Below are 6,498 nucleotides of genomic sequence, written 5' to 3'. Positions count from 1 at the left end.
GCAGTGTTTTTTTTTAAGGTCACGGGTTTTATTATGTATTTATTGAGGAAGAAATAAACATGGGCAATAACTAATCTATCTCAATAACTCCTAAAATATGATAAAAGTGCGTACTTCAAGCACTTGTACGATATGTTTTGAAAGGCTTTTTACTAATTTAGGTATTTTTATTTTGTTAAAAATGTTGCTTTTAATAAAGTATTAAGTTTGGTAATCATGGATTTAAATGGAAACTGCCTTGTTTTGAGGAGCAAATATTAGGAAAAGGAAAATGATAACAGTTTTGACTTTTCTTTATGATTTAACTCGAAAACCATTTAGGATATTAAAGAACTTGAAATAAAAGTTTAGTTGTAAATTATTTAATTGTGCACTTAAGATTGTTCACCAAATTTAAGATATCTATGCATTGATTCAGCTCATACAGGCCAAACTAAAAAACATTGTAGATTTTCACCGGAAATCGCTTTAAATTCCCCCCCCAAACCTCCCTATGATTTCAAATTTCCTAAAACCCCGTGTTTTTGCACACCTACACAATACAGGGACCCTTATATTGACATAGTGATAATATTTTCACAGTCAGTGGTATTTGCCTTTTATAGTATAAGAAGATCTGTTTTTGATTTATACAGCACAAAAACGGCCGACAATACTTCATATAACAATCATTTTAAATTAATAAAAATCACATCCCTCATTATAACAGATAAGATTGCTGTAACGAAAGACGATAGCAAAAAGAGGCTTTGGTTGTTAGGAAGACAGATGTGAGGTAAAGAACAGCCTAATGGGTCTTTTTGGGGAAGAGTAGATTTATTACTAGGACGTAATGACAGGGTTTACGTTCTTATGTGGGAAAAATACAAAATTTATAGAAAAATTATATGAATGTATTTACATAAGATTTATGGAAAATGATTGTATGTCTCAGAAATCATAAACCGCCAAAGTCAATATCTGATGTCAAAAACTGTGCTGTTTTGGGTTGTGCATGCATCGTCTGCCATAATAATATTGACGCGTCATTAATTTATTAACTAATATATAATTATTTATGTTACACGATTCATAGGCTTAGAGACATCGAATATTTGTACAAAGAGCTAACGTTAAACAATACACAACTCATTCGTTAATATAAAACCATTTACGAACGCGTTACTTTTATCCGTCATTACCTCAACCTATTGGAGTTGCAGGTTTTATTGATCATGTGCTACAGATTTATATTAGTGAACATGGACGTATCTTTAAAAAAACCCAAAACAAAAACACGATACCAAGCTAGCAAAACTATTGCAGATTGAGTAGCGTAAATGAAATGACAATTGTTTGGGTCTATTTAAGTCTATTTAAACTCAGGAGTAGGCGGAACCAGTCGACCGTACTAATACCCTCACCCCTTGAGTCTATTGTGCGAGTTCGGGTAGGGGCACGCGTCGTCGGCCTTTGTCGGTGAGTCATTGCTGCTGGTCCCAGTGTCAATATGCAAACTTTTTTAATTGAAAGAAAAACTTAAAACAAAGTATATCACGTGCTGTGTTTTGATCGCCTGATTATTTTGATACCAAATATGAAGGAAATCGGTTAATTTTGGGGAAGGCAAAGTAAATAATTAAATCGTATACGTGTTTTTCAAATAATGTTTAATGGTCATAAAATAATTTTTTTATCGAATGACTTTGATTACATGATTGATGAGTTTTATAACAACCTCTTAATTACTACTTTACACAATAAATATCACCATACAGTACAGTGGACAGGCAGTTTTTTGTTCATTAAATTCATTATTAAAATATAGACATAAAATTTATACTGTTATCAGTGTGCATTTATTTACACTTGTTCATTAACTTGATATTGACAACAAACTCTATTAAAATTAAATACATCTTAATATTATATATATACAAAAAAAAGAAATAGACATCATTATTGTGTAAAGTAGTAATTAAGCGGTTGTTATCAAACTCATCAATAATTTAATCAAAATAAATTTATTGACATATTTATAACCATTAAACATTACTAGAGATCGCCCGGTGGTCGAAATTCGACCAGTTTAAAAATTTACTTGAAATATATTTTGTTGATATAAACATTTTGTTCTTCCTGATTTGCTAGCATTTGTTATGACAACAGCTTTCAAAATATAATGATTCAATCAATTACCGTTCTTCCATAAGATTAACATTGAAACTTTGAAGGCCTGTCGGGCGTAGCCCTGAGGGCCGATGTAAATTATAATGGGATTCTGCTTATCTACAGGACACTACCTTTCTAACGGTATGCGCGAATTTCCCCTACGATGCACGCAAGCTGAGAAAAAAGGAGGAAACGATTTGTGCTTGCCTATTAATATATAGATTTGAAAAACACGTATACGATTTAATTATTTACTTTGCCTTCCCCAAAATTAACCGATTTCCTTCATATTTGGTATCAAAATAATCAGGCGATCAAAACACAGCACGTGATATACTTTGTTTTAAGTTTTTCTTTCAATTAAAAAAGTTTGCATATTGACACTGGGACCAGCAGCAATGACTCACCGACAAATTTATGTAGTTTTGTTGTACTCATATAATTGTACTCATAACACTCCCCTTAATTTTAGTTCCCGCGTTGTTGATTAACAGATGCGATGTATTGGGGTTCGAAACTGGTTACTACCATAGAGAAGTTAGTTTCAATACACTTCTAACCAGTGTTACTCACTTGACGTCTACTGGAACAGGTGTGTAACATAACTCGCAAAGCTTTCTGGCATTACTGGTTGCATTAGGCCTACAAGATAAAGGTCGTTATTCAGAGGATATAATAACTCACATTTTGCAGAAAACATTTTATCAATAAACAATCAAACTTCTATAAAACATCATAAAATTAAAATGCTAATTCGGGAATTCATATACTGCACGTCAAAACGTCAAACGTCAAAATATACAATGCTAATACATAAATAACTACTCATAGCAGCTGACTTCTGCAGTTAATATTATATTACTGGTACAATCGTGGACACGGCATAGTTTTAACGACGACCGTTGTGTCGTAAACATCCAATGCACAATTCGGACGAATGGGATTTGACATCGAAAATGCATTTAATATCGCAGGCAATAATGTCTTTATGGCTGAATACAAATCAGTGTAATATAAATGTCGAGCCCGATTCAGGATTTGACGGACTGCACGTCACAATCATCAACGTACTATCAAAATACAAAACAAAATTGAGATAAATAATTAATTGATTTTATAGCTTGCTCTAGATAGACTGCTTTGTAAGCTGAAGGAGAAAATATTTCGTTAAAACGAATTGTGACAAAAGATATTGTCAAAGATGTTCGTATAAATTTTATACGTATTTTATATTTAGAAGATAGTATAAGCAGTTTTACTATCTAAATGTGTTATTTTGGGTTCGGGTAAAATTCCTTCAACAGGGTTTTGCCTATTTTGCTCAATGAGTTTTCTATTATTAATAGGTATACATGGAGATATACATGGTTGGTAGGTCAGTAGAAAGGAAACACTCAAATTAAATTTTCACTGGGTAAAGCCAGCAAAAATTAACCGTGCACACTTTTATACGACAAAAAGTTCAATTTTTAGTTGGTGTGAAAATTTTACCCGGAACCCCATAAAGTAGTCACTAAAACTACTATAATAATTATGTAAAGAATTAATTAAATAAAAACGCCTTCGCAAAAAAAGCAACATCCTCCTGTATCGAAGGTATTGCGGGAACATTCTGACAGCGTTTTTAACTGTGTATCAAAACTCTGTTTATCCGGCAAGTCGTTTATCCGTCATTACTCTGATCCCGTCTATACCAGACAAACGAGGTTCTACACATTTATATTCTCGCAATTTCAAAACAAAACACTGTGTGTAAAAACAATTGAAATGCTATTGAAACATTTACTTTTCGTTTAAAAATACGATGGTTTAGCAGATAGTTATTCATGTAGCCTACAAACAACTTTGCTAGTGTAAACAGCACTTAATCCTCAACGGCGATCTGTTGCCACATGATGTACAATAGATAGTCTGGAACCTGCTACTACCTGGACAATTGAAATTTACGACAACAGCAGTGCAGAGCATACCGTGTTGCTATGTTGATCTAAATATACCATTACGCCACCTCCCCTCACAATGCTGTGATCCGCAGTTGCATATGTCAACACTAAACTTCAAACAAACGAAGGCCTTCCTGAAATATGAAGTACTGTTTATGTTTCATCAGTCCTTCCGTTGAAAATCCCTTCATAAATTAATATATGTTCAAAAATAAGCAGAAAAAATTAATTTAAATATAAACAAAATTAACATGGACCTTATGGGTAAAAATGCTGGGGACGAAATAACAACGCGTTGTAAACATACAATCAAAACAAATGAAAGAAATTCCAATCACATGTTTTATTTACAGCGTTGGGTGAAAATATTTAAGTATGTACATTACTAATTTTTGGTCGAGTTTTCAACCACTGGACGACTTCTAATGCATATCAAAATACAGTCTTAGGACGGTATTTGCTTTCCATGATAACAGAATTATTTGCACAGATTCAATTAATATTATTACATAGCAAAGATATAATGGTCATTTCTGTACAACACGGCGTCGATAGGATTATTTTTGCTGTATCCAAAACATTACTTGGAAGTGTGGTATTGGACATCGAAAATAAAATGGTATCAATGAAAACTCTAAAACATACATTTTACAGAATCTGCTCCTGCTATGATCCCAATGACACGTTTATGTGCTTGCTATTTAATTAACCAATCTAATTTAAACATGGTATAAGCTATCTAAGCTGACTCCTAGGCTATTTTAATACTAATATGTTAATAACCTATTTGGAATATTAATTTTGCTATATAAACCACCAGGGGTTCATAAATTATTTTTTAACAATTGTAAATTATGAGTGTATTTAGACAATGAATCGCGTAATTTCATACAGCGTTGGAAAAGATGCTTAGATGTTTAAACTTGACCGATAGAGAAGTATTTCCTTACACGAGTTATCTGGTTTACGTTTAAATTTTAAATAATACACTGCAAGTCAAAAAGTGATAAGTTACTCAACTGGCCCATTAGCTCAGTTGGTTAGAGCGTCGTGCTAATAACGCGAAGGTCGTGGGTTCGATCCCCCCATGGGCCACTGACATTTTTATTTTTTACTACGACTTTTTTACCATCTATAAATAGATAGGCAAGCATGTTTCTTTAAACCCCGCTTTTTAAGCTCGTGTACTTCGTAGGGGGAAAAAAATGTGAGTAAAAAAGTAAAAAAAGAAATGTGTAGAATCCCTTTATACATTAAAATAGGCTAAAAATAAGCACAAAAAGGGAATTTTTGTCATACTGCAGCAAAAAGCCGTTTTTAATGCATGCGTTGCGGGTCTAAAGTACTTAGGATTTTTACTCTCTAGGGAGTAAAGATCATTTTTAGTCTCTAGGGAGTAAAAATCAGCTGTTGTAATAAACAGCTGTAAATTTCGATTGTGGCAATCGTATCGATTGAAATTATTTATCGATTGATTTATCAGGTAATGTTTTAGCCTATCGTTGTCGATTTCTCGACATATCGATGGTATAATCATTGACTATATAACACTAGTGTTATATAACACTACACAGGATATAACCATGTGTGGATATAACACTAGAGTTATATAGTTAATGATTATACCATCGATAAGGCGAGCAATCGACAACAATTTTTTTAACTATGTTATAGAACATTAAACATTGTTGGTATAATGTTCTGTATAACACAATCGTAATAGACGAAATGATTGAATCACTTACTAAACAGCTGCTTATTTGCATTAGCAGAATTGAAAACAAGCTGGAAGTCGTTTTGAGAGGTTATCTTTACATACAAATTATATCGTTTTCTAGCTTTAGCAATATGTAGTTCACCACACGGGCAAAAGTGACTTTTTAACTCTCGCTCATTTGTCGACCTCGGATTCGCCTCGATTGTAAAACTTGACCTCGGGTAAAAAAAAGTCACTTAAGGCCCTAGTGATGAAATATACTATTAACATAAAAAAGTCACATGGGCCTTATGAGTCTCAATGCTGATGACGAAATAACAACTTAATATAAACAGAAATTCAAAACAAATGGAAGAAATTCCGTTTACATGTTATATTTACAGTGTGGGGTGAAAATAGATAAATCTGCACATAATGTATTTTTGGTCGAGTTTTCAACCACTGGATGACTTCTAGTATATATATTTATCAGCATTATATTTGAGGTTCAATAACCCCCCCGATAAAGAACAGACCACTTGGCCTTCTTGCATTAGTTTTACAGACCAAACTTGAATAGACAAATAACTTACAAAATTTAAATAGGAACTGAAAAAAATACATGAAAGGAAATCAGCACACGAATGTCACGTAATAACTGAGATTAATAGCACATTTCTGTTCAATTGCAAATTCCAGCTAAAACAG

At 32.9% G+C, this 6,498-nt stretch overlaps 1 non-coding gene across 1 annotated transcript; it reads left to right on the top strand.

Annotated features, from left to right (window-relative positions):
- Positions 1-5,115: 5,115 nt before the first annotated feature.
- On the top strand, positions 5,116-5,189 carry Trnai-aau (transfer RNA isoleucine (anticodon AAU)). The gene has a single exon. It is a non-coding gene; the product is annotated as a tRNA-Ile (tRNA).
- The last annotated feature ends 1,309 nt before the right edge of the window (positions 5,190-6,498 follow it).

The sequence above is a fragment of the Macrosteles quadrilineatus genome, unplaced genomic scaffold (assembly GCF_028750875.1).
Source record: "Macrosteles quadrilineatus isolate MER2022 unplaced genomic scaffold, UCM_ALF_1.0 Scaffold_36__1_contigs__length_1205136, whole genome shotgun sequence".
Lineage (NCBI taxonomy): Eukaryota > Metazoa > Arthropoda > Insecta > Hemiptera > Cicadellidae > Macrosteles > Macrosteles quadrilineatus.
This window is presented reverse-complemented; position numbering and strand designations above follow the sequence as displayed.